Genomic DNA, 25,757 nt, shown 5'->3' with positions numbered 1-25,757 from the left:
TAGCTTTCATGCTTCACCCATGGGTTACACACAGATTTCTACTATGAACTAGAAGTGGGTTGAAAGCACAAAAAAGGAAAAGAGGAGACCTTTTTGAAAAATGCCAAAACTGGTGTACAAATTTAGGTTTTTGATTCAGCTCTTTACATTCCTGAAAGCTGGAAAGATGGTGACTTTAATACTGCAAACTGTTGATGCTGTTTTTATGAAACAAATCAGACACGTTTATCCACATCACTTTTTTCCTATTTCCCCACCCCGAAAAACTCGAAACATAGAAATACTTTCGCTATTTTCTCAGTCTCCTCCAGGGGCATCCACAAACCCAGGGTACTTTTAGAATGCTCAGGATTATCAAAAAAAGAATGCAAATTTGGCATGGATACCTTATGTGGACAAAAGATTATTGAGGCTAAAGCACAAACTACCCAAATAGCCTGCATGAGGGGGTTTGGGGGGTGCACGTCCAGCAGTTAAGGCGTGAATACGGTTATTATATATGTTCATTGTGATACTGATATCCGCTCGAGGAAAGCTGTTTCTTGTAAAGTCACTTGAAATATCAGTTGATTTCAATCCCTGTGATGCCATTTCCTATGATGTCACATCATTTGCAAATTGGAGGGGCTTTGTGCTTTGCATGGGTTACATAAATCTTGGAACTGGCTCTGCCTATCTCCAGGTTGCCAAGACCACATGTTTTCAATGCCAGACTTGTATTCAACACTCTCCTATGCTTTTAGAGTATAGTCATGAGTTGGTCCCATAAGAATGACACATAGCAGATCACTGATGTGAAACAATACTTGATATACGGCATCTAAATAGTCAGTCTCCTTCCCTCCAAAGTCTGTCCCTTCTCTGATGTATAATACCACTGGATGTAATTGAAAGTATTGACTCTGGACAGAAGAGTCTAGTTTAGTGATATTTTGAAAGACTGCAAACTGAAAAACCGGAATAGAAATTAACTAGTTGGTAGTTGAAACCGTTGCACGATTTTCTATTGTGTCTGTGTGTGATTTATCATCGCAGCACTAGGCTCCACACCAAGGGGCCAATTACAACCCTGGCAGTAAGGGAAGTGTCATTTGTTTCTGATGGTCTGACAGTCTGCCTCCCTGGCAGTCCGACCGCCCGATTACGATGGCAGCGGTAACACCGATTCCAGACTGCTGCCACTGTCAACATCTGTGATCCCGCAGAGGAAGAGGTGGCAGCTGTTGGGGTGCCTTTATTATGACCATCAGCCCAATTAATACTTGCCTTTCAACCGACATTTACATGGCATAGACATCGCTATGCGTGAATAGGCAGAAAGGCAGGTAATGAGCCTTAATGACTGGCTCTAGGGCGAATGTGCCCTTGTGTAATGTTGCCGGAGCTCTTGTGATGCCCACCAATGACGTCGGATCGGTGCATGCACTGTTGCAGCTGCACATCATGTTGCAGGGAAATGATGGGCCCGACTGACAGGAGGCATCACATCATAGCTGGCATCGGCTTACAGCTCTTTTCTGGAGCCGAAGCATGCCAAAGCCATTACTCCGCCGCCCACACACCACCGGCCCCGCAGAAAACAAGTAATGTGGCAGTCAGGATGGAGCCAGCATGGCGGCATTCTCTTGACCGCCACCACGGCAGGCTGGCGGTGTGACCGCCAAAGTCATAATCAGGCCCTACATTTGCTTTGTCTGATATACTTACTTCTTGGGGCACTGTGCCAACAGGTGGAACCAAGCAAAGGTTACCAATTCTGTCAAGACTGCTTGCAGGGAGCATAAATCCCATTGTTTGACGGTGCATGTCAGGCCTTCTAACCACATTAACTGAGAAAGGCAAACAGACAGAAAATAAACAACTGGAAATAGTGCAGTCAAATAGTTTTTATTTATAAACATTCACATCTGTGGAAAGTGAGAGTATGATTTCTGAGGACTGATTAATAATGACAGCTTTTTAGGTCTATCCAACCAAAAACAAAGACTTATTGTGAATAATACTAAACATAGATTGGGTTTAGGGTGACTCTCTAACTGATGCCTGAATGGCTTTCTTGTTTATCTCACTTCTCTGCAGTGCATGTGAGGGCCTATATTCCTTTCCTCTATCTCTCCCTGTAAACCTCCAGCCCCATCCCCTCTTTGTTTAACCTCACTTTTTTAAGCACAGCTTAACACCTGCACACTTGAACAGCAGCCTCTGCACTATTTGTGGGCAACATTCTTAATTTTTTTTATCATTCCTATGTAGCCATCCAGTGAGTCCACACATGCACATATGCACTGTTGTCATCTTTGCATGTGAATAGGTGTATTTTAAGAAATACATTTTAGATGTTGCTGTTGTAAGTGCATGTCCATCTGTGATGGCCATCTTTGAATGGGGTTTTTAAAAATATAAGCCAACACATTCAAAGAAGACTACTATGGATATACCCATCCATGGCGTCCATCGACCTTCTCTGAATGGCTTTTCTTATACTTTAAGAAACTCCATTCAACGATGGCCACTGCAGATGGTTATGTATCTGCTGTGATCATCTTAAAATGGGGTATCATAAAATAGAAGTACATTGATAGATGACTAGCGTGGATATGTGCATTCATGGAAACCATCTGACCATCTTGAATGTCTTTTACTATAATTTCATGAAATTTCATCAAAGATAGCCGCCATATTTAAAAAATAGGGGTTCTTAAAATATAAGTTCAGACATTCCTAGATGGGCTTCGCTGAAGAGCGCACATTCATGGTGGCCATCTAAGAGAAAAAAAACAAGCATAAGCAAGGCCAACTGATTTTGTGGATGACACCTCTTTATACACCATTTAAACCCTTACTTTTGACATGTTGTACATTTGCATAATAATATGAGCTGTTACTAATACACAATTTGTAGTCCTCAATTTACACAAGCTCATGGCAGTAGAGCGCCATATTTGTCTGCAGCAAGTATTCAGTTCACTGAGCCATTCTACCTTTAGAATACTTGGCAAAATGCTCATCTCAAAATGTTTGTAAAAAAAAATGACACTGATAAACCGCTAAATGTTGACTGCACTTAAAAGCTGGAAATGTGACGTATAGCTCCTATAAAACGGTTATGTGCATTAATGTTATTAATTACACGAAGTAAAGTATGAATGTTAAATTCCTAGGCGAGCATCAGCATTTGTAGCTCAACATAAGTTCATTATTTAAGTTTCAAGCAGTTTTTCATTGTATTTTATAACCCACATTTGTCTACGATTTCCTTTTACTTATCGATGTGTCATATGTATTTTGCCATTTTAATTAAATGGATTTTCGACTGTATTATCATTTTGTCTGCTTAAAAAAACTAGCCTGTTTACAGAGGTCGAGCGCAAAATGTGTTTTTAATTAACTTTGCAGATGGATGGATTACCAGAAAAGCACATGTTGTGCTTTATTCCACCCTGATTGATTTTCGTTTTGCCCCATATTTTACACGTCAGACAGTGCCTTCTCTGGACGTTTTTACTTCTGCAGCATCAACATCAGGTGCACACAGGTCTGGCTGCTGTACAGAAAGAAAACATCACATATGGTCAACACAAAATCAATCAATGTTGATGGACAATCATTTGTTTCAGGCATTCTTAATAAGATCCCAATCTCGCTAACCAAACTCTGGGACGCTGAGGGAAGCTTACCAGCGCTGCTAACAAAAAACAGAGGAGGTTCGCTTGTATTCAACCCAGAGTCACATCATAAACCCACTAGACATCTTGCATGAATTTAGCTCACAGTTGGCAGTATTTCATAAAAAAGCAACCCAGGATTGAATTAATATACCACAAGGCAGTTTAAAGTCACATATTATGTTCTGAGAATTTTCATGCCTTGTATATTCCCTAAATCTTTGTAACCTTCCACAGGGCTACATGCTTTTACGATCTTTGAACATACTACTTAGAAACAATTTTCTTAGCATCACTATTACTTTATTATTAATATAATTATTATTGCAGGCCTGGTGACATACCCCTTGCTGCACATGCGTTGATTTTGTGCAGTTACATTCAAACGTTAATTCAGTTACAGAACTCATGAAAGTTTCTTGTTTAGTGATGCCATATTTAGATAAATAAAAAAGCAAATGAATACCTTTTGTGAACCAATTCATTCTGCTTTTGCTTTAGGTCATTAGGCCTATAGTGCAAATGGTGTTACACGCATTAGTAATGCTACGGAAGTACACTTAAACATATATTGAAGAGCCAATTATTATGGCTTTTCCTTGGTGAACGAGGTTTTCATGAGCTTCGCAACATGGAACCCAACACATGAAACTTCTGTCAAGCACACAATAGGTATGTAGTAGCAGTCCAGGCTTCCCTCACTCTCAGAACAGGAATAACGTCGGCTCTTAAACACCCAGGCAGCTGGTTCAGTAAGTGCAACCTGTGTGCAAGCTTCTTTCATGCACAGAACATGTTTAGGAAAAAGATTAAGAAAATCTGCATTTTTTCCCCCACAGACTACAGTAAAAAGAGAAGTTCCCAGTGCTTAATTTGAGCCGGTGGTTTCCCGTGGTTGGCACCGCCCCTTAATTGTCAGCACCGGCTCTAGTGACAGTCCACCACATGGTGGTGCTCTCTGTCAAATTTCGAGATAAGCACAAAAGTATATAATGAAAATGCTCATTCCATTATTATAGCTTAGTAGGGCTTGCGATAGTTTGAATTGTCACACTTCTAGCAGTGCGATGGTTAGCACTTGCATTGGTTGTGTCATTGGAGGTGCTGGCAGGGGTAATGAGTGATGCAGGCTGCAGTGGCCTCCTGAGAAGGGACCTGGCACTATCTGTTTATTTTGACAAATTCATCACAGGAGAGAACGTGTGCAAGCATGCCCAGCACATTCAAAGTCATAGCAAAGCAAACGTTTCTCACACACTGCACAGAATTAAGATAAGCATCAGCATGCATGTTTGCCTCATAAATGCAATACAGGTACAGCACAAGCACTGACTATGCATACGCCACACACACATGCATGCACACACAAATAGAAACAACATGTACAGAATAAACAATGGCAATATTTAGTCACACATAGAGCAGGTACAGCAGAAATGGGTGGGGTCATCTTTAGGACAGAACTGAAAGATGAAGCCGCCATTCTAGTTGAAGATGATAAAAGAGATCTCATCATCTTGCGTTAGACCCACATCATTGATTTTGTCCAGCATGAAGATTCTCAGAAGGGTGCTTTTGGCACCCCTGGAATCTTGGGCCACTGAACATAAAATCCTGTCAAATGTGTAATTTGATTTTAGTCCTAGTGTGGGCACAATAGACCTATGCCTAAATTTGACCTAATATCAGGAAAATATATACAGACAAAAAAGGAGTCCCTTGACTTAGTGTTTATAGATCTAACTTTCACCTTCGATTCATTAAACCGCACCAAACTCTGGACACTGATGGAAACCATGGGGGTAGATGGTGAACTCCTATTACTGATCAAACGTCTACACCATGATTTTATGGTGAAGGTTTGCTATGGTCTTCAGGGAGAAATTAGACCCAAAATAAAATCTAAATGGGGGTAAGACTGGGTTGTAGTCTTACTCCCTTCCTATTCCTGCTTACATCAATGGAATTTCTAGACATCTGGCTGAGGTAGGAAAGGACATTCCCCAAATGAGTGGTCAACTTATTCCTATATTACTTTATGCAGATAATTCTGTGCTAATTGCCAGCACAGCAAATGGGCTCCAAAGCTTATTGGATGCATTTACCTCTTACATGGGAAACTTAGATATTAGGATCAACCACACCAAATCCTTCATTATGTCAAGCGGGCCTTGCAGCACTCAATCAAAAACCTTTACTATGGAGAACTCAGTTTTGGAGAAAGTAATTGACTTTAACTATTTAGGGATTCTCTTTAGCTCCTCTTTGAACTGGAAGTCACTTCTAATTGGCAGAGCACATTATTTTAACAGAAATGTTAAGGCAATTTTTAGATTCTCTAACAGGCTAGGCCAGAAATCCATGAAAGAAATGATCCGCTTATAAAAAACAAAATGTATTACTGGAGGATCATATTGAGCAGGCTTATGGGGGTATGCATATTCAGGAATTCTCTAGCAGGCAGAAAACTGCTTCTTACGGAGATAATTAATGGTCCCGCAGGGAACTGCTACTCTGATTTGTCATGAATAACTAGCCCTTACCTATTTGGGAAAAATATAGCATGTTATATCGCATGCTATTACTTCGCGTTCTATTACAATGCGGTCATTACAACGACCACGTTGTTAGAACACAATACCTTTACATCACAAGTCATTAGATTGACTTGCTGTAGGGGACATGCTGGACTTAGGAATAGTATAATTTACTATTCCAACTTCAGCCTGCGCAACAGTAGGGAAGCTGTTGATCTAATGACTTGCGATGCAAAGGCATCACGTTGTAACAACGAGGTTGTTGTAACAACCACATTGTAAAAGGAACACAATGGAATGACAGCGTTGTAAACGCTGTTTCCCATTTGGAAGACACACTAGGTCTTGCAGCACTATTATTGTGGATCAAGTTCTGGATAAACCCAGAAGCAGTGCTAGTATGATCTTGTATCTCTGACTGTCTTGCCTTGAACAGGGTGGCACGAATCCCTTGAGGCAATCCGCGGAAACGTGTCATGCCGACCCTGCTGTCAATAAAGAAATCTTCCCGCTAATCCCGCTGTGTCCCTCTGGTTTCTGGCAGGTGAAGAAGTCGTTTGGAGCATATTGTGCGTGCTGGCCCCGGGCACGCTAGAGGGACCCACCTGTAAAGTGGCCATAGCGTCAAGGGCAGGAGCTTTCAGCTTCATTTCGTCTTGTTTCCAAGGGATTGGATTTTGCTTTGGCCCCTGCAACTGATGACAACGTGTGCTGCCGTGAGTAAACGCGGTCCGTGACTTCACGGAGGGACCTGCTTACTCAGGCGGAATCTCCAGTACCACAGGATTCGCATGTTGCGGTATGGCATATGGCGGGCTGGGGAGAAGAATTTATTGTGGCTGAGTGTGCACCTGGACAATTTTGTAACTGCACGTATTCACACTTTTAAACGTCTTCAGCACTCTGTTGGAAAACGAGGCAGCATCTGTGAGGCCTGCACAAATAACATGGTACAAAAGGGGGTGGTGATGGACGGAGCATCTGAACAAATCAAACACTCGGACCCAGTCAAAAGATCTGGGTTTAATCCATCACTGTTCTTTAGCCCACTCTGCCACCCCAGTTCAGACATGGCCATATGCAAATCAGTCTTCCCCTGTGCCTCATGGGAACAGTCCAGCCCGAACTGCCAAGCCATACCTTCCCTGGACCGGAAACAAGCTTCCGAGGACCGGTTTCTGGCATTACAGCCGTCTTCAGCCCGGCTTGCTTGAAACCAGTGGCAAAGTGAGCAAGGGACTCACGTCTGAGCATACCCTGTCACACTTATGGCGAACAAAGCTGTAAAAAAGGGGGTGGTGATGGACGGAGCATCTGAACCAATCAAACACTTGGACCCAGTCAAAAGATCTGGGTTTAATCCATCACCGTTCTTTAGCCCACTCTGCCACCCCAGTTCAGACATGGCCATATGCAAATCAGTCTGACCCTGTGCCTCATGGGAACAGTCCAGCCCGAACTGCCAAGCGATGCCTTCCCTGGACCGGAAACAAGCTTCCGAGGACCGGTTTCTGGCATTACAGCCGTCTTCAGCCCGGCTTGCTTGAATCCAGTGGCAAAGTGAGCAAGGGACTCACGTCTGAGCATACCCTGTCACACTTATGGCGAACAAAGCTGTAAAAAAGGGGGTGGTGATGGACGGAGCATCTGAACCAATCAAACACTCACACCCAATCAAAAGGGCAGCCTGGGGAGCCCACCCCCAGCTGCCCCAGCTGCGCCTGCCGGCTCCTCGCCCGGCCAGCACTCTTCCGGGCTGCAGCGGGAGCCGGCAGATCCCTTCTGGTCTCCAACATGGCGCATCCTGCAGGGAGCGGTTTTTACTGGCTAACTGCGCCTCTTTTCTCCCTACGCAGAGGCCCCTGCTTCTGCGCACCGGTCCTGGGCTCTTCTTCTGGCGCTATTAGGGGCCCGGGAGGCAGTCAGGGGTGTCCTCTTTCCAACTGCTCATTGTGCCAGGCTCCAGCACCTTTCGCCTCAGCAGACCACAACCAAGAGAGAGCTTCTCTTCCTGTACAAGTACTTTTTAAAAGTTGAGTAGGGGTCAGGCAGGAAGTCTCTGTGTGTCCTATCAAACAGCAACACATCACTTCCCTGCCCCTGCTCTCTCCTTCTTGTCCAGCCCCTGTGTTTGATCAAAATGGCGTTGTCCAGTGTCTCTGGCCACATGGCCTCTGAAACCCAACTCCTTCCCCCCTCACTGCCCTCACTGTGGTTAAGCTTGCTGCCTGGCACCCAGTGACAGCAGTTGATGGATTGGCTTGTAGCTCCACCTGTCTTTTCTCCTTGGAGGGAAGATCTTCGCTCTGGGAAGAAAAGTCATTAATCTAACCTGAAAGGGCCAGACCCCAGCCAGGGACTCAGATGAATATGACATTTCTGGACGACCCAAAAGCAGTACAAATATGACTTTGGACTCTGCAGAATACTCATTTTCACATCCGCTAACCTGGACATTAGTGTGTGTCTGGAATCTGTAGGCTTTGTCGAAGTAATTTTAGCCATGGGTCCCACATTTCCATACAGGAATAATGAAGTGAAAACACAGTAAAACACACTGACTTTCCCTGGCATCTCCCTTCCCAGGGTATAAAGCCTATTCCATGTCACTACCCAATCAATTCTGCATAAGTCCTTCCACACCATTTAATTTGTACCCGCTCCTGGACTGCGCACACTAAGAATCTCCCATGCGCAGCCCCTACACGTGTGCACCTGCATGTACACCCGTGTCTGCATGTAACCAGCACGTTGTCCCATACTCCAGCTGCTGCGCATCGGCCTAGTCAAGCCAGGGGTACACCAGTAAGATCTCCATGCAGTCTCCTTCATTATGAGTTCACTGTGGGTGAGGCCCAGATTATGAGGTTCCCCCACAGTAAAAGCTCAACAATTAGGTGCTCAAAAAGCGAAAAATCCGGGCGGCCCATAGTGTCAGAACCACCTTCTAACACACTCACTACGAGTTTTAATGTGTCATGTGAAGACGCCGCCCGGACAGCCAAGATGGTGCTTTCTGGGACTTACATTCCGCCAATGTGGGCTGCGATGACGTCTCACTTAATTTCCGCAGCTGTGCTCTAACCAATTGGGAGCACGATTGTAAAGTTCGAAACCGGACCGTTGCAGGACATTGGTGACTGAGACATATAATTACGGCAATGCGCCGAAACGCGTCATGCCGACCCTGCAGTCAATAAAGCAATCTTCCCAGTAATCCCGCTGTGTCCCTCTGGTTTTTAGCAGGTGGAGAAATCGTTTGGAGCATATTATGCATGCTGGCCCCGGCACGCTAGAGGGACCCGCCTGTAAATTGGCCAAAACGTCAAGGGCAGGAGCTTTCAGCTTAATTTTTTCGTGTTTCCAAAGGATTGGATTTTGCTTTGGCTCCCGCAACTGATGACAACATGTACTGCCGTGAGTAAACGCGGTCTGTGACTTCACGGAGGGACCTGCTTACTCAGGTGGAATCTCCAGTACCACAGGATTCGCATGTTGTGGTATGGCGTATGGCGGGCTGGAGAGAAGAATTTATTGTGGCTGAGTGTGCACCTGGACAATTTCTTAACTGCACGTATTCACGCTTTTAAATGTCTTAAGCACTCACGATGAGTTTTAATGTGTCATGTGAAGACGCCGACCGGACAGCCAAGATGGTGCTTTCTGGGACTTGCAGTCCGCCAATGTGGGCTGCCATGACGTCTCACCTAATTTGGCACAGCTGTGCTCCAACCAATTGGGAGCACGATTGTAAAGTTCAAAAGCGGACCGATGCAGGATATTGGTGACTGAGGCAAATGATTAAGGCAATCCGCCGAAACACGCCATGCCGACCCTGCAGTTAATAAAGAAAACTTTCCAGTAATCCTGCTGTGTCCCTCTGGTTTCTAGTAGGTGGAGAAATCGTTTGGAGCATATTGTGCGTGCTGGACCTGGGCACGCTATAGGAACCGGCCTGTAAAGTGGGCAAAGCGTCAAGGGCAGGAGCTTTCAGCTCCATTTCTTCGTGTTTCCAAAGGATTGGGTTTTGCTTTGGCCCCGCAACTGATGACAACGTGTGCTGCCATGAGGAAACGCGGTCCGTGACATCACGAAGGGACCTGCTTACTCAGGCGGAATCTCCAGTACCGAAGGATTCACATGTTTCGGTATGGCGTATGGCGGGCCGGGGCGAAAAATGTATTGTGGCTGAGAGTGCACCTGGACAATTTTTTAACTGCACGTATTCACGCTTTTAAACGTCTTCAGCACTCACTACGAGTTTTAATGTGTCATGTGAAGACGCCGCCCGGACAGCCAAGATGGGGCTTTCTGGGACTTGCAGTCTGCCAATGTGGGCTGCCATGACGTCTCAACTAATTTGGCGCAGCTGGGCTCCAACCAATTGGGAACACGATTGTAAAGTTCAAAAGCGGACCGATGCAGGACATTGGTGACTGAGGCATGTGCTTAAAGCTAAATTCCGACAAGACGGAGGTGATGGTTTTTGGCGAACTGACTCCGTCTTGGTCTCCGGTCTGGTGGCCCTCGGAGTTGGGAGCTCCCCCATCACCTGTAACCAAGGTGAAAAACTTGGGCGTGCTTTTTGATAATAAGCTTACGTTTTTAAGCCATGCCAACGCGGTGGTGTCAGCCTCCTTCTTTACCCTGAGAATGGTGAAGAAACTGCTCCCTTTTCTTCCCCCAACCGCAGGTAAAACCTTAATGTCCTCCCTGGTGTTATCTAGGGTGGATTATTGCAATGGTCTACTGCTTAACGCACAAGAGCAAGTTCTGAGCAAATTACAGCTTGTCCAGAACGCTGCTGCAAGAATTCTCACGGGTATACCTAAGCACGCTTCTATCTCTCCCACAATTCGTGATCTCCACTGGTTACCAATAAGAAGCCGGATAAAGTTTAAGGCCATGTGTATCATTCACAAGGCCTTAAACAATAATGGACCTGATTTCTTCAAAAAAGCATTCAAACTGTACAAACCCAGTCGAACACTACGCTCTTCTTCGGCCCAACAGCTCCAAATCCCATGCACAAAAAAAGTATCTTGAGGAGACAGACGTTTTGTAGTGGCAGCATCAAAACTATGGAATCAGATCCCCTCCTCTGTTAAAAATCAATCATCATTACTCTCATTTCGCAAACACCTCAAGACCTGGCTCTTTAACCAGTAAGACGTCAGTGGAACCCCTGCAATCTGCAAACTCCAGCGCCGAGACACCGAAAGGTATTTGCGCGCTTTAGAAATTTAAAAAATAAATAAATAAATAAATAAATAAATCCGCCGAAACACATAATGCCGACCCTGCTGTCAATAAAGAAATCTTCCCCGTAATCCCGCTGTGTCCCTCTGGTTTCTAGCAGGTGAAGAAATCGTTTGAAGCATACATATATATATATACCTATATTCACTGTAAAAACAAAGGTTAAAGTAGCATTATAGTTAGGTCAGTTAAAAATGATATTTGTAACATGTAGACTTTTGTCAGTTATAGTTATCCCCATAACTATAACTTGTGCCCTAAAGTAACTATAACTTTCACCCTGCCATGTCAATATTGCTATCAACTATGTAATTTCAGATGTTATTTTGAAGGTTATCAATGCAGTCACTGAATATGACATGAGTAATGTAATATGTTAGAATGTAAGCAGTGCATGGCGAGTTCACGAGTTTAAGTTACTTGAGATAGTTGTAACTAGTGAATTTCAGTGCTTTTTTTGTTTAAAATGGAATTTCTTAACTGACATAGTCACTCAAGTATATCATCACTTTGTTTTTTTCAGTAAATTCCTAATTAAAAAAAAATGTAAAGTAAGATAATATTACAATTCCCAAGTATAATATCACATTATGCTTTGTTTTTCTTAAGCGAATTTCTATGTTATTTTTAACAGAACATAAAAGGTCAATCACAGTCATGGGGGTTGGGCGCAGGGCCTGCACCCAACCTCTCACTGGCATCCAACTCCCCTACAGCGCGCAGCCCTTGGCATGCCCAGCATGGGGTTGGCCACAGGGCCTGGCTGCAAATTCACAGCCAGTGAGTGATCATTTTAGCATCAAGGGGTTTCACCTTAAATAATGCAAATCTACAGGCTTTCCCAAGTGGTCACACATTAATATAGAAATGGCAAGTCTATTAGCTTTGTCAAAGGTTGAGCAAATCAATATACAAGGCAAGCCTATTGGCTTTCTTAAGGAGGTACCACATCATTATACAAAACAAACCCTTTTTAGGGCGAGCGTAGCGATGGACCTTTTGTTGGCGTGTTAGGGGGAATGTGAGACAGCGTACAGGCACGAGCGTCTCCGATTTGCCGTCGAGGGCGCGCACGGCGCCGTGCAGATGCCATGCCTCAGATTCACAGGCTCACTCACGCATGCGCACAGAGACACACACTGCATATATACACACACACACACGCGCGCGCGCGCACACACAAATGCACGCAGCCACCCCCCACTCACCTGGCTCTTTTGTCGTGACTCCCCGTATCTCCGCCGCATCGCCTGGCCAGCATAATTGAAACGGCACCCAACAGCCATGCGCCGAAACCGAGTGGAAGCGGACGCCGCGTCCCCAGCGCACCCCTTGCCTGTAGCAGCCGCCTCTACTGACCGGGAAACGCTCCAGCCGCCTCCCCGCCTCCGGTACCCGGATGTATTACATTCTGCTCCTTGTTGCTTTAGTTCGCTAAGGGAGACAAACCATGTGCACGCCCGCCGCCGGACAGGCGATGTGCACGCGCATGGTGTCTCCCACCGCGCGCTGGATTTATTACGGCTCGCTCCCTCTTGTTTCTTCTATTAGCACAATGGCAAATCCACAGAGGAGTCCTCCGTTGTGCGCTCTGCTTTCGCAAGAGCACTCGCGTTTTACGGGCGCCATGTACATAACTTAATTTGAGGGTTAGGTTTCTGTTTGCTTCTGAAGGTAAATACTAGCAGGGCTCTTTTATTCAATAGTTTTTGCTTTTACGGTGCTTTCGAAAAGCACTGCAGTAGATTATCTGAAGTGATCGGCCACTGTCCGGAGACTGTAGCTGCGGCGGCTCTGCACTGTGTCCTCAGCCCCGGCCACCCACTAGAGGGCACAGAGGAATCCCACAGTAGGGCGGGCCTACAGCGAGCCGAAGAGTGTGGGGGCCGGGAGCGAGTGCTGCTCCGCTGCCAGACTCAGCGCTGGTACCTGCTGCAACCCACAGAGGCAGGCCCGAGCCGGGGCATAAAGGGTCAGTCTGCCACTAGACGGCACGGTGCGCACCGGGCTCCCACCAGCCCCCCCACAGTCTGAGCAATGCAATAGGTCTCGCAATTGTGAGAGTTTGAGCTATTGGCATTGTAAATGGCAATGCCTTTTATTTACGTTTTAAAAACCAACACATAAATAAAAGGCAGTGCCATTTACAATGCCAATGGCTCAAACTCTAACAACTGCGAGACCTATTGCATTGCAAATGCTTGTTTTACATGTTAGTGGTGTGACTGGCCAGATTGGGGAACCACACAGCATGAAAATGAATGCAAATTGCCCTATGAAGGGCATTCTAGGCGCCCTCCTTTTGAAAAAGAATTGACAGGCCTGGGGGGAAGACACACTAATTAAATTCTATGGGACAGATTTATCTAGACATAGAGTAATGCAGCAAGACACTTTACTGTGCTGCTTCAAATGGAGAGGGCAGGAATATGGCATATTTACTAAGATATGGTGTATTCCTTTTCACTCACTGCGCTGGTGTACTATGTGCTTTTTATTGCCAATGCAGGCAAGAGTGTCTGTGTTGCAGGCAGGATTGTTTTTCTGCAGGAAGGGACACCATCCTGTACAAAAACAATCCTTAGAGGTGTTTTCCTTTTTCTATGATTGTCGCAGAATGTCTCACACTTAGAAAAAGGCAACAACTAGGAGAAATAAAGATATTTCCCCTCATTGCACCTCTGTTGGGAAGGCATACAAGTTTGCCTCATTCCCAGGTTTACTACTCTTGGTAAATCTAAGAATGCACCAGTGGGTGCATTGGAACACGCACTCTCCACCCATGCAGCACCTTCCCAGAGCAGAGTAACACGAGGCAACGACTTGTGCTGCCTTGTGTTGCTCCAGAATGATAAAGCCAGGTAGGGCTGTGCAATGTGGCTTTGTGTGGCTTGATAAATGTGACTTAAGGATTGTGTTGCACTTGCATCACCTTGCATGATGTAAGGGCAATGCAATCCTTTAGTAAATCTGCCCCTTGATGTGATTTAACCTCCGGGCCCTAGCCCTCCCGTGGGTAATTATTTAGTAAAAAACACAGCCACCATTTTGTTTTGTTTTTACCACAATTCAGAGGGGAACCACATGATAGTGGCAAAAAATATTTTTCTATAACTTTTGTTCCAGTGGGGAAGGGTCTCTGTAGAACACCCACACACACAAGGGCTAGAGGGCAGGCTATACCATCTTTGCTCCCTAATAGTCTTTTTAAAAATAGTTTTCAGGGCATGGGATCAAGTCTCAGAGTCCTGTATTATCTGCCGCAACATTTCATTTCATATTGCCACCAGTGTATTAGAGGGCTTGCATTTCGGCCCAACAGTCCAGAAATACTTTTCTGAAGCTTAATTCCTCAAAAACTACTTAACAGATGTACACTGTCGATCTCGTAATCAGCCCCTTACACTAGATTCATCTGTTAACTGAAAGCTAATGTAACTCTGAGTGTAACATGGCTTCTTAACTAAATATTCGTTCTTACTATCCTTGACATGTTCTGGGGTGCCTGTATTTTCCTAATATTGGTTTTAGAAATACTGATATTAAGAAAGCTGTGTGCTTAATTTCTGTGTTTTTTCCAAGAATTTCATGAAATTATATTACTTTTAAATAAATTCATACATCTCAGCTCATATATTTTAATATGTAATATAATTATCTGTTTTGTACTTTGGGTGGTAACTTTTGTTCTTTAAAATTCAGAAAAAATACTTTACAATATTTAAATATGTTGAAAACAATTAACTTTTAAATTAAAATTAAATTAATAAGGCACATCATGTTTCATTTTGTTTGATGTTTAACATAAATATATACAAATATTTTACAATATTAACTACCAACTACCTCATCCATGACATAACTTTAACAGCTGGATCACCACCTGTGCCAATACACTGTTACCCCTGAAAAACACCAAACCGATAAGATCCAACAAACAAGCTAGCTGGTACAACACTGACTTCAGAAAGTCCAAGAGAGTTTGCAATCAACATGAAAGGGAATAAAGAACCACCTGAAGGAAATCAAGAACCACCTGAGCAACCACCACAAGCAACACCTACAAGGTCACACTTAGACAATATCACCATCAAGAAAAAGGCCCTGGCTCTGAGAATCAGATCTAGATCCATCAACTGCAAGGAACTTTTCATCATCGTTAAGGAATTCACAAACCCATCAGCCACAACAAACACTATCACTCCTACTCTGCAACAACCTCTCCTACTACTTCAATTAAAAAAATCACCAAGATCTACAGTAACTTCAAACCCCAGCCAACCCATCGGCCTTTCTAGCCTGCTAACCATATCAACCAAAGACTACCAACTAACAGCAAGGAGCACTCTATTCATCGAGAACACCGCATCAATAATAAACACAGTGCACTCAGGAGCATCAACAGACCCCTGCCCCCACCATATCTACAACCTGGGAAGAGTCCCCATCAACGTTGCACTCACTTCCATCATCAATACCTCTCTCAAGCAGTCACCTTCCAAGAGAGCTGAAAATATGCCCCAGCCAACCCGAAGTACCTATCAACCACCGTCCCATCTTGGTGCTTTCGTTCCCAGCCAATGTCTTCGAGAAGACCATCAACAGACAACTCCTTGACCACCTAGAACACCACAAATGCCTGGATGACTCACAATCCACATTCTGAATCAACCAAAGCAACAAAGCAGCCTTCATCACTACCACAGATGACATATGCACCATCCTCAACAGTGGACAAACTGCCATCCTCATCTTCCTCGACCTCTCTGCCACTTTGGCACAGTCTCCCACCATACACTCATCACCAGGCTACCTTCAGTGGGAATACAAGGAGCACCACTCAAATGGATAGCTTTCTTCTTCTCTGAAAGAAAACACCCAGTAAGGCCCAAGCTGTTCAAATCAGAACCCAAGGACCTAAACTGCAGAGTCCCATAGGGGTCATCAGTCAGACCCATACTCTGGCTAAAATCATCAGATCCCATGGAATCCATATCCTATGCTGATGAAACCAAGCTCCATTTTCCCTCTCAGAAAACACAGTCACCACCAAGACAAACTTAAATAAATGCATGACCGACGTGGCCAATTGGATGAAAGAAAACTGTCTCAAGCTCAACACAACAAAACTGAACTGCTGATCTTTGGGAATAAAAGCTCACCTTGGGACACCACCTGGTGGCCTACCAAACTCGGGCATACCCCCAATGAACCAACAATGATAGGAATTTCGGTCTCATCCTAGACACCAACCTCACCATGAAGTTTCAGGTCAATGCCATCACCTCCTCATGCTTCCACATTCTCTGTATATTACATAAAATCTTCAAGTGGCACTCACTAGAGACCAGACGTACCATTGTGCAAGCTCTAATCACAAGGAGAATTAATTACAGCAATGCACTCTATGCCGGCATCCCAAACCATCTTCTTCACAGACTTCAAAGCATCCAAAATGCCGCCGGCAGGCTCTTCAAAACTTCCTGTGCCAATCCCACACTACGTCTCAGAGTGCTCCACTGGCTCCCCATTCAAAGGTGATGCCAGTTCAACTTTCTCATGCACATTCAAGTCACTACACAACATGGTACCTCAGTCACCAGCTTCATTTCCTCCAACCCACATCTTCGCCCAGCATCACTCGCACACATAGTCGGCTTCCAAAGAGCAGGAGGTCGATCATTCTTCTACCAAGCCGCCAAATCCTGGAATGACCTCCCCCAACACAGGGCGTCCTTCCTATTTTTTTCATTCTGGAAGAAGCTGAAGATCTGACTTTTCAATTAGTCTTCTTGTGGGACCATTGAGACTGCCTGTACTCGGGCCCAGCCTCACCACACCCCTACTCTCATGGCCTTAGCACCTAGAAAACCTCACGAGTGACAAGCAGCACTCTACAAATCCACTGTACTTTATATTACATTACAACATAAATATAATTGTACTCTTTTTTTCAAGAGTAAGTTTTTTTTTTACTTTCCCTAAACTTTATGACAGGGAGATCTCTGCAATCAGCTGGACGTAATACGAGACTTTACTACCACTGTGCCAATACTATCACCACCATTACTGCCATTAAGACCACATCTATAGGCATTTTCACCAACATTATTACTAATATATCTTTATTATTACACTCTTGCTATTACCACCACCAAATCAATTGTGCATTCTGGAGTTTTGCATGCTTTACCACATGAAAGACAGTGACAGGAAATGTGTAAACTGGCACATAATTCATAGATAACCTGACCCAATCTCAATTTTTACACTGTGTTCTGAAGAGATAACTATAGATTAATGCACAACTTCCAAGGAGGAAGTGGCAATAAAGTAAGTGAGAAAAAAAGTCAAACATACAGTAACACTCTCAAAGATAGAATGCTTCTCTTTTGGTAGGAACCGACAGGATGAAAATAGGATAAGGTGCTCTCAAAACAGGGATGCAGGTCCCTAAGACCATGATAGAACACAGCTACTTCTGCCTCGTCGGTCCCCTCCACCTCCACCTTTATTCGACTGTATTGGCTAATATAAGAAATATTTGGTTTAGAGCCTTGCAAATGTTAATAGTGAGATATCTTGGAGAGATATGACAAGAAATGCAGACTTAGAAGAATCTAAAGCAAAGTTGCCTAACTGGGCTAGAAAGTGCAGAGTACACTGTGTCGAGAATGATCGGAAAAACTGCGAAACTCCAGAGAATTTTTCAAGATGTGCTAAGTTTGGTACTGATGAACACAATCAAGAAACAATAACACAACATTGTCTCAATCTATCAACTGTCGCTACTCATAATAGGAGGTGTAATGTTCTCTCCCTCAATCTTTTGAGGTAATTGATTGAACTGAACTAAAAGGGCTCACTACGGGCCCTTAACAGATCTTTTGGCAATGGTTTGGACCATTGCATGAGGAAGCTTCGATCAGACTTCATGCTACAGCTGTCAGGAGGCCTGCCAAACTGCCTGGAAATATATAATCTTATGGGAGCCACATCTAGACATGGCATAAAATAGCCTGGGGTAACTTACATTCCCATCTGGGTGGGCCATGGCCTGACAGTTCAGGCTGGACTGTTACTAAGGGGTAGGGCCCTGACTGATTTACATATGGAATGTCTGTTTTCAGTGGAATAGCAGGTGGGTGGCTGAATAAAGGATGGACTGAAATGCAGACCTAGGCCCCAATCTCATCAGAGCCACAACCTGACAAAATAAATCAATGATGTTTTACAAGTCCAACTGTTGTGATTTCTTACAACCCTGGGGTTGGATACAGCATTCCTGTGGTCAGATTCACCTCAATCTGAGGAGACCAGGGGGGGGGGCCTTTACCTATGAATATCTCTGAGACCAAAGTCCCCATAGGCCGGCATAGCATTCTATCATCACGGCCCTGGATGTCAACCTGGTGGGGGCCACCTTTTCCAGTTCAGGTACAGAGATCACAGGCCTTTTGTTGTTTCCATGGGGAGGTCCTCACTGGGGATCTAGGCAATCTGTATCTCCTAGGCAGAATAGGGCATCCTTATATCTGACTCCAAGCTTTCCCTGGTGTATCAAAAAAGAAGGATTTCAACTGAAAGACCACCTTCCACTTTGCAGGATATAAAAGCATACATGTGAGACTCATAGCTCCCAACTGAGCATTGATGTAGTCTAAATGCTTTGTGACGTTTTGGGGCCAATACTGTATTGTCTGGAAAAATCATTGCCCTGCTAATTTCATAAATGGTTTGTCCTAAGGATTGGCCTTCTGTACGATCAAGCCCTGATCTTGATAGCTGAGGAAACCGGCTATAATGGGCTGCGGTGAGAACACCGGGGGTGGCTCAATGGGCTTGTTCACTGATAAAACAGGGAGAAAGGGCAGACAGTGGAATTATGGACAGCAGCTAGTTCTTTTTGAAACCTTTAACTTTTAGGAAATCTTTTGAGGCTCTTCCATTCGCAGATTATTTCTGCATGAGCAGCACTCAGAAACGTCCCCTCGCCAGCCCAGCTCCACAGTGATCCTCAACAGTGTTGACTTGTGCCAAGATATGAGTCTCAGTCTCCGTGACTCTCTCAACCACCTGGCACAGATCTTGGTGCACGAGAGAAACATCCATGCCCACGGCATCGATCTTGCTCTTGAGAGCCAATTTGGAGCATTGGATTGCTTTCAGGATTAGATCAATGGAAGAAACATTGACACTGGGCCACGTTAACTCCAATTGTGGGATGCAGCTCCCTGATCTTTCCCTGTCTGTCCCATGGGCAATGTCCTGGTAATTTGTCCATTGACCCCTGTTTATTTGCCAATTGCAAGTAGTTTTTAGCCCCTAGTCTCCAGGCAGACTTCATGCAATCTACAACTAAGGCTCATATGAAGCAAGGGTGGGATGACTGTAGGTCCAGCACATCTCACCGAAAGTTACAGCACAATGGAAACCCACCCAAAAGAGGAGCTCCAAAAGCAGCGCTTTGTAGCTCTCCACTTGCCCCGTTGCCCTCTCGCCAATTAGACCTTGGATCAAAATGGTGCTGCGCTTTGAGCCCCTGCTCCTCTGCATGGATCTGCATTGTCAGTCTGGACTGTGCATTGTTTCCAGTCAGCCCGCCCGACCACAGCTTACTGAGAAAGTTAGTACCAGCCACGAGGTTGAGTATGGGTCTCCAGAGGGCCCATTGAAGCACCCAATAGGTGAGCTGAGACGCAAGAAAAGAGGAGGCGGAATTATCCATCCTCTGTGGCAGCAGAAGCAGGTAGGATGTATAACTCGGTTCCGCCCTGTAAGCCCCAGTGTCCCCACAGTTGGGGCAGAGCACCCTCAAGAAAATGAGGGCCCCTGCGACTCACAGTCTGGCATTTCACTCAGCCCCTATGGCCTATATCTTCCGCCCCACCAAGGAGGCCTCCCCGTGGCAGTTTCAGCATTGTTCAGGGTGACCCTGTCACCCATCTCCAGGCTGCCTCCATCAACCGTTTTTGGGGACCTGCAACTGCCGCAGTTGGGTCTCTGCTCATTGGACCTCAGACCCACTCTGGTTATTCCAACCCCTCCAGTGTCGCCAAGAACGTATAGTCACGTTTCACTTGGAACTGGGGACTGGCTGAGGACTGCATCGGGCCTGACCAACCATCTTCTGTGTGCCTCTCTCTCTCACACGCTGGGGCGGTGTCAGACCCAACCCCCAGGCCAGCAATCTTTGTTCCACTGTCTTTCCCCTCACCAGACAGGAAGAGGTGCGTACAGCTCCGCCTCACAGAGAATCAGCTGAATGACACTCCAGGCCTATGGCACTGCTCCATGTTTATCGAGGCCAGATGTAACAAACACGAGAACAAACCTGTCCAAATATGGGATCTGGCCCGACCTCACCAAATATCTCACCTGTTGCAAGCACCATATCAATTGTGTTTTGGCCACAGACATTAGAGTAGCTCTGTGACTCTTGTCTGCATGTTGGTTCTGTCTGTCTGACTATCCACATCTATCCATCAATACCAGGCACAATGGAACATTGAATAGAAATGAGAAGAACTGGTGAAGGACACAGATCATGGGGCCATTGGGCTTTAATAAAAATAAAAAAAAGTACCGTTCAGAGACAACTAAAGAAAAAGAACCGGAGAGATTACTCCGGTCTCCATCCCCTGAAAGACCTACTCACAATTATGTGGGTCAGGAATGGAATCTTCTAGCAGAAAAAATCTCATGGGTGTATAACAACCACATGCCAATTCCTGCACACAGTTCGAAGAGGCGAAATAATTGGTGAATGCTGGGATAAGCAAAGACCCAGTAACATAACATAAAACACCATCACATGCACTGCTTGATATGAACAAAACTCCACTTGTTTTCTGAAACTTCTTTTGCTCCCTCATAATATTTTACTAAATGTAAAACACTTCAGAGCCGAGTTGGGCCTGGTCCTTCCAACCAAATTTTTCAAATCTGAAAAAAACTAACCAGACTACAACTACTGAGGAAGTAGGAAGAAAACGCATACAATGGTAGCGATAATGAGAGAAACAGAGAGACGCAGAAATACAGATGATGGGTGGACGGAGAAGTTAAAGGGATGGATAAATGAAAGAAGAGAAGAAGCCTGAGAGAGATAATAAACGAGAGACAGAGGTAAACATAAATAAAGATGAGCAAGAGAGAGAGAGAAAGATCAATAAAGAGAAACTGTTCGGAAGTGCGAAAATGATTAAATAAAGCATGGCTTTAAAAAAAACAGTGACAACTGGAGCGGGTACTGTCAAAAACGCGGCCTGCAGGGGTTCACAATCATCATAAATGAAAGTACGAGGAGCGGGGATGCCTGGGCCACAGATGGTTGTTATCAGCCCGGCTAAGAGTGATGTAGGAAGCCAGGAGGTGAAAAGATATTTGTTATTCCAGCTGTAGAGGCTTCAAGACGAGGAACATGTAATCACTGGAACATGGGGGAGTCTGAGAGTGGCCAAGAGGCCAAGACAGAGAGGGGCTCTCGATCAGGTGTTCTTCTTTTGCAACAGACAATGGCATGCATCCCTTCCCAGCGGCCTCCAATATTGTATGCCAAGGTTCAAGCCAGCAAAGAATCGTAAAACAAACATGACCGTAAGCAATATGTGCACACAGCTGAGGTGAATGGTGGCAAGGACACTGTAAAAGATTAGTGTGCCTGGTGTTCACCCCGTGCTGGAAGTTCATGCAGCTTTAGTGTCATATTTCAGCCATGCTATTATGATTAGCTGAATCAGGTTCCTGCTTGACTAGGCACGGGAGATAGTCTCCTAAAACATAATATGATAAACGGGGTTCCAAGCATACTATGCTGGTGCAATTTGCCATTACGCGTAAACACTTTTTTTTAACTTCCATGACTCTAAGAGCAATGTATACTGGAATTTATGCAGCGAAACAAATGCTTTTCCTGGAGCAGCAGAGTGGACCATGCAACAATATTTTATGCACGCTTTGTGGTTGTGCGAAGAGCCCTGCATGAGGAAAGGACAGAGTCAAAATTAACAACGATAAAAAAAACTTGCAATGTGTGAAAAAACAGAGTGGGCCTGATTGTGACCCTGGCGGTCCAGGATTCGCACTCGCGTTTTGAGGGTCCAACCGCCCACATACCTGGCGGTCCGACCGCCGGATTACGATGCAGATGGTGAGACTGCCTTCAGACTGCTGCCTCTGCTAACATTCCTGCTCTCACTGCGGTGGTAGGAGAAGCAGAGGAGGCCAATGAAGGCGGTCCCCACTTCTGCAGCCCTGTTCTCATGACACTGCCATGAAAAGGTTGGCAGAAAGGCAGATAATGGGTCAAGAACACATGACTCTAGGGCGAAAATGCCCTTAGGTGATAAGACTCGTGTTAAGCTGCAGGGCCGGACAGGCCATATTGGGCACCGGGCAATCCCCTGGTGCGCCGCACAGGTGGGGGCCGGTTTTCGGCCCCTGGGGCCATTTCTGTTACAGGGCCGTTTTTGCAGCATAGCTGCAAAATCGGCCCTGTACCAAAATCGTCCGAAAACCGGCCCCGGCACTAGCTCAGCGTCACCTTCAACCCCCCCCGAGTGGGGAGCGGGTCCGGCTGAGCACTTTGCCAGGACCGGTTGTGGTTCCCAGTCCGGCCCTGTTAAGCTGGTGGTCTCCGACGCCATCATGTTGGTGTGCGCATTGATTTTGTTGCACGACATGGTGAAAGGAAACAGTACACCTGACTGACTGGAGGCACCACAGTATGGCCAGCACTGGCTGCAGGCTCTTTCCTAGAGCCGCAGAATGCCACCGCCAACACACCGTCAGGTCCGCTAGAATGTTGAAATGTGGCAGGCTAGATGCCACAGGCTTGGTGGTGTTCTCCCGACCGCCGCCGCTGCAGCCTGAAGGTGTGACCACCAAAGTTGAAACTAGCCCCAGAGTTCAGCCTGCTTTTTTAATTCAAATTATGCAATTATATGGGTTACGCAACATGAGGACATAAAAAGACCTTCAAGGAAACACATCACAAACCCTCCTTCTATGTAACCAACCAAAATATCTACAATAGAACACACTTTTAAAAATTCCAATGTGAACAAAAGATATAGGCCCAGATGCATCAAGCTTAAATCCGCTCGCAAAGGGGCAGATTCTCAGAAACTGCCCCTTTGCAACCGGTATTTTTGCATTTGGGATGCGTCATCCCAAATGCTAAAATTTAAGGAATCTCAAATTGAGATTCCTTAAATGCAATGCATCAAAGTTAAAAAATTAGTGATTTCTCTAATAGGGGGCGCAAATTACCATGAAGTTGAACTTCATGGTAATTTGCAAAAACTTTGAAAAATGCACTAAAGTGCCTTTTTCAAAGTTTCATGTTGCGCACACACATGCCCTAAGGGCATGTGTGTGCGCAACATATGTGCACAGATCAATTTCAGGGGTGCAACAGGGTGTCCTTTGGACACCCCTGCACCCTTGAAATCGCAATCTCAATTTGCGAATCGCTATTTGCGATTCGCAAATTGAGATTGTCTTTCCATTCATTCCTATGGGCCTCTATATGTGCTGCAGAATGAACGATAATAAAAATATTTGTCCTCGTTATGCCTCACTGGGGGAGGTGTAAACTTTGGATGCATTCCAAGGTTCACAAGTCCTTGTATACCTAGGAATGTGTCAAAAACCATGGGAGTTGTGTAGGAACACCCACTGCCACACCCATGGAATGCCTCCCTTTCACAGAGCAAGACAACGCAGCAATTTGCACTGCGTTGTATTGCTCCATATTTGTGAAGTCACGCAAAATGGTTTTGCAGGGCTTCTTAAATATGATTTAGAGGTTTGCGTTGTGCCTGTACCACGTTGCGTGGTGCAAGCATGACGCAACGCCCTCATAACATGCCCCTCTGTATCTTTGACTATGCGGTCAAAGATAGATGAATGCAAAGAACAAGTGTTTTTTTAATCAAAGGTCCTACCATTTTAAAAACATTGTCCCAAATATATGTTGAACATCTTCTTTGGGAAAACAAGGTTCAGTTACTTCTGAAGACGGGGCTGTATGTCTTCCAAGAGGTAGCAGTAGGGCATTTATTAATTTGTAAAGACGCATCCTAAAAATGTTTTCCTCCAAAACCTGCAGGTGCAATCTTTGTTTTCTGTTATACCAGGCCCTGAGCGCTTACAGAGGGCAGTCTGGTTATGGCTGTTTACAGATGAGAAACCCATCTGAAATGAATACACAGGATCACTGAAAGAGTTGGAGATAGCATCTCTAGTCTGACCCTCAAAACAATATGCCATCCCTTACAGTGACTATTGCTGCTTGGGTAGAACGGAGTAACTGGCAAGGGAATCAGGGAGTCAGGATGTATTTGTTCATATATTTTAATACCGTGAGGTAGAAACATCAACTCTAAATGGAGACATGCGTGCCAAAAAGGCACCACCCAAATGGACGGAGCGAGGGGAACCACTGATCATCCCCTGGGGAATGGAGAAGTGGAAGCTGATATAAATGGCCTGATGATGGAGTTTCTCCTTCACCAGTCACAGTGCCCAGACACCTGGAGTTCAAGTATACTCCTGGAAAAAAGTAGAGAACCCCTCATACATAGATTCCACCAGTTACATCTCAAAACCCCTTGATCTCTGCAGAGAAGGTTGTACTGTAAATCCAATCAGTCTGAAAAATAAAAACACGAGAGACTGCTGATGTTCTTATGAGTCCGCTGCTTCGGCAAAATTGTGGTACTTCTTTTGCCTCTCTTAAGATCACAACAACTAAGACCTGATAACAATACCCACACCTGCCCCTTCTCAGAGACATATCAATAGTTACACTCATGCATGCTTACACTATGGGTAATTTATTTTTCATTGCTGTCCCACAAGTTGAAAATCTCATCAGAAAAAAAGCTTGAGAGAAGACAAGTAGAAAGTGGTTAAAGAATGGGGAAATATGCTCAGTGTACACAGGTAGTGAGAGGACAGAGAAAACTCCTTCAACTGGAGGCTAGGGTTCAGAGTCAATTAAATCATCCAAGCACTTTCAATTTGAGGCTGAGCCTGATACAAAAACTTAGTGATGTTCCTCACTGTTGTGATAATGATGTTATATCTTTATGTGGATGCTGGAAAAGCAAAAAACTTAACTTCAGTTAAAACCACAACATGAAAATGTTTGTTAATTTAACTCTCCATATTCTCCACCAGTAAACCACTAACCTACAAATTCCGCTGCATGCCTACGGAACACCCGCAACCCGCTGCTAGCCGGCGGTCATGTTTTTCATCTCCAAAAGCGAATAGCATTTCGGCAAGA

Source organism: Lissotriton helveticus, chromosome 6 (genome assembly GCF_964261635.1).
Source record: "Lissotriton helveticus chromosome 6, aLisHel1.1, whole genome shotgun sequence".
Lineage (NCBI taxonomy): Eukaryota > Metazoa > Chordata > Amphibia > Caudata > Salamandridae > Lissotriton > Lissotriton helveticus.
The sequence above is the reverse complement of the archived record's forward strand: the minus strand, read 5'-3'. Positions refer to the sequence as shown.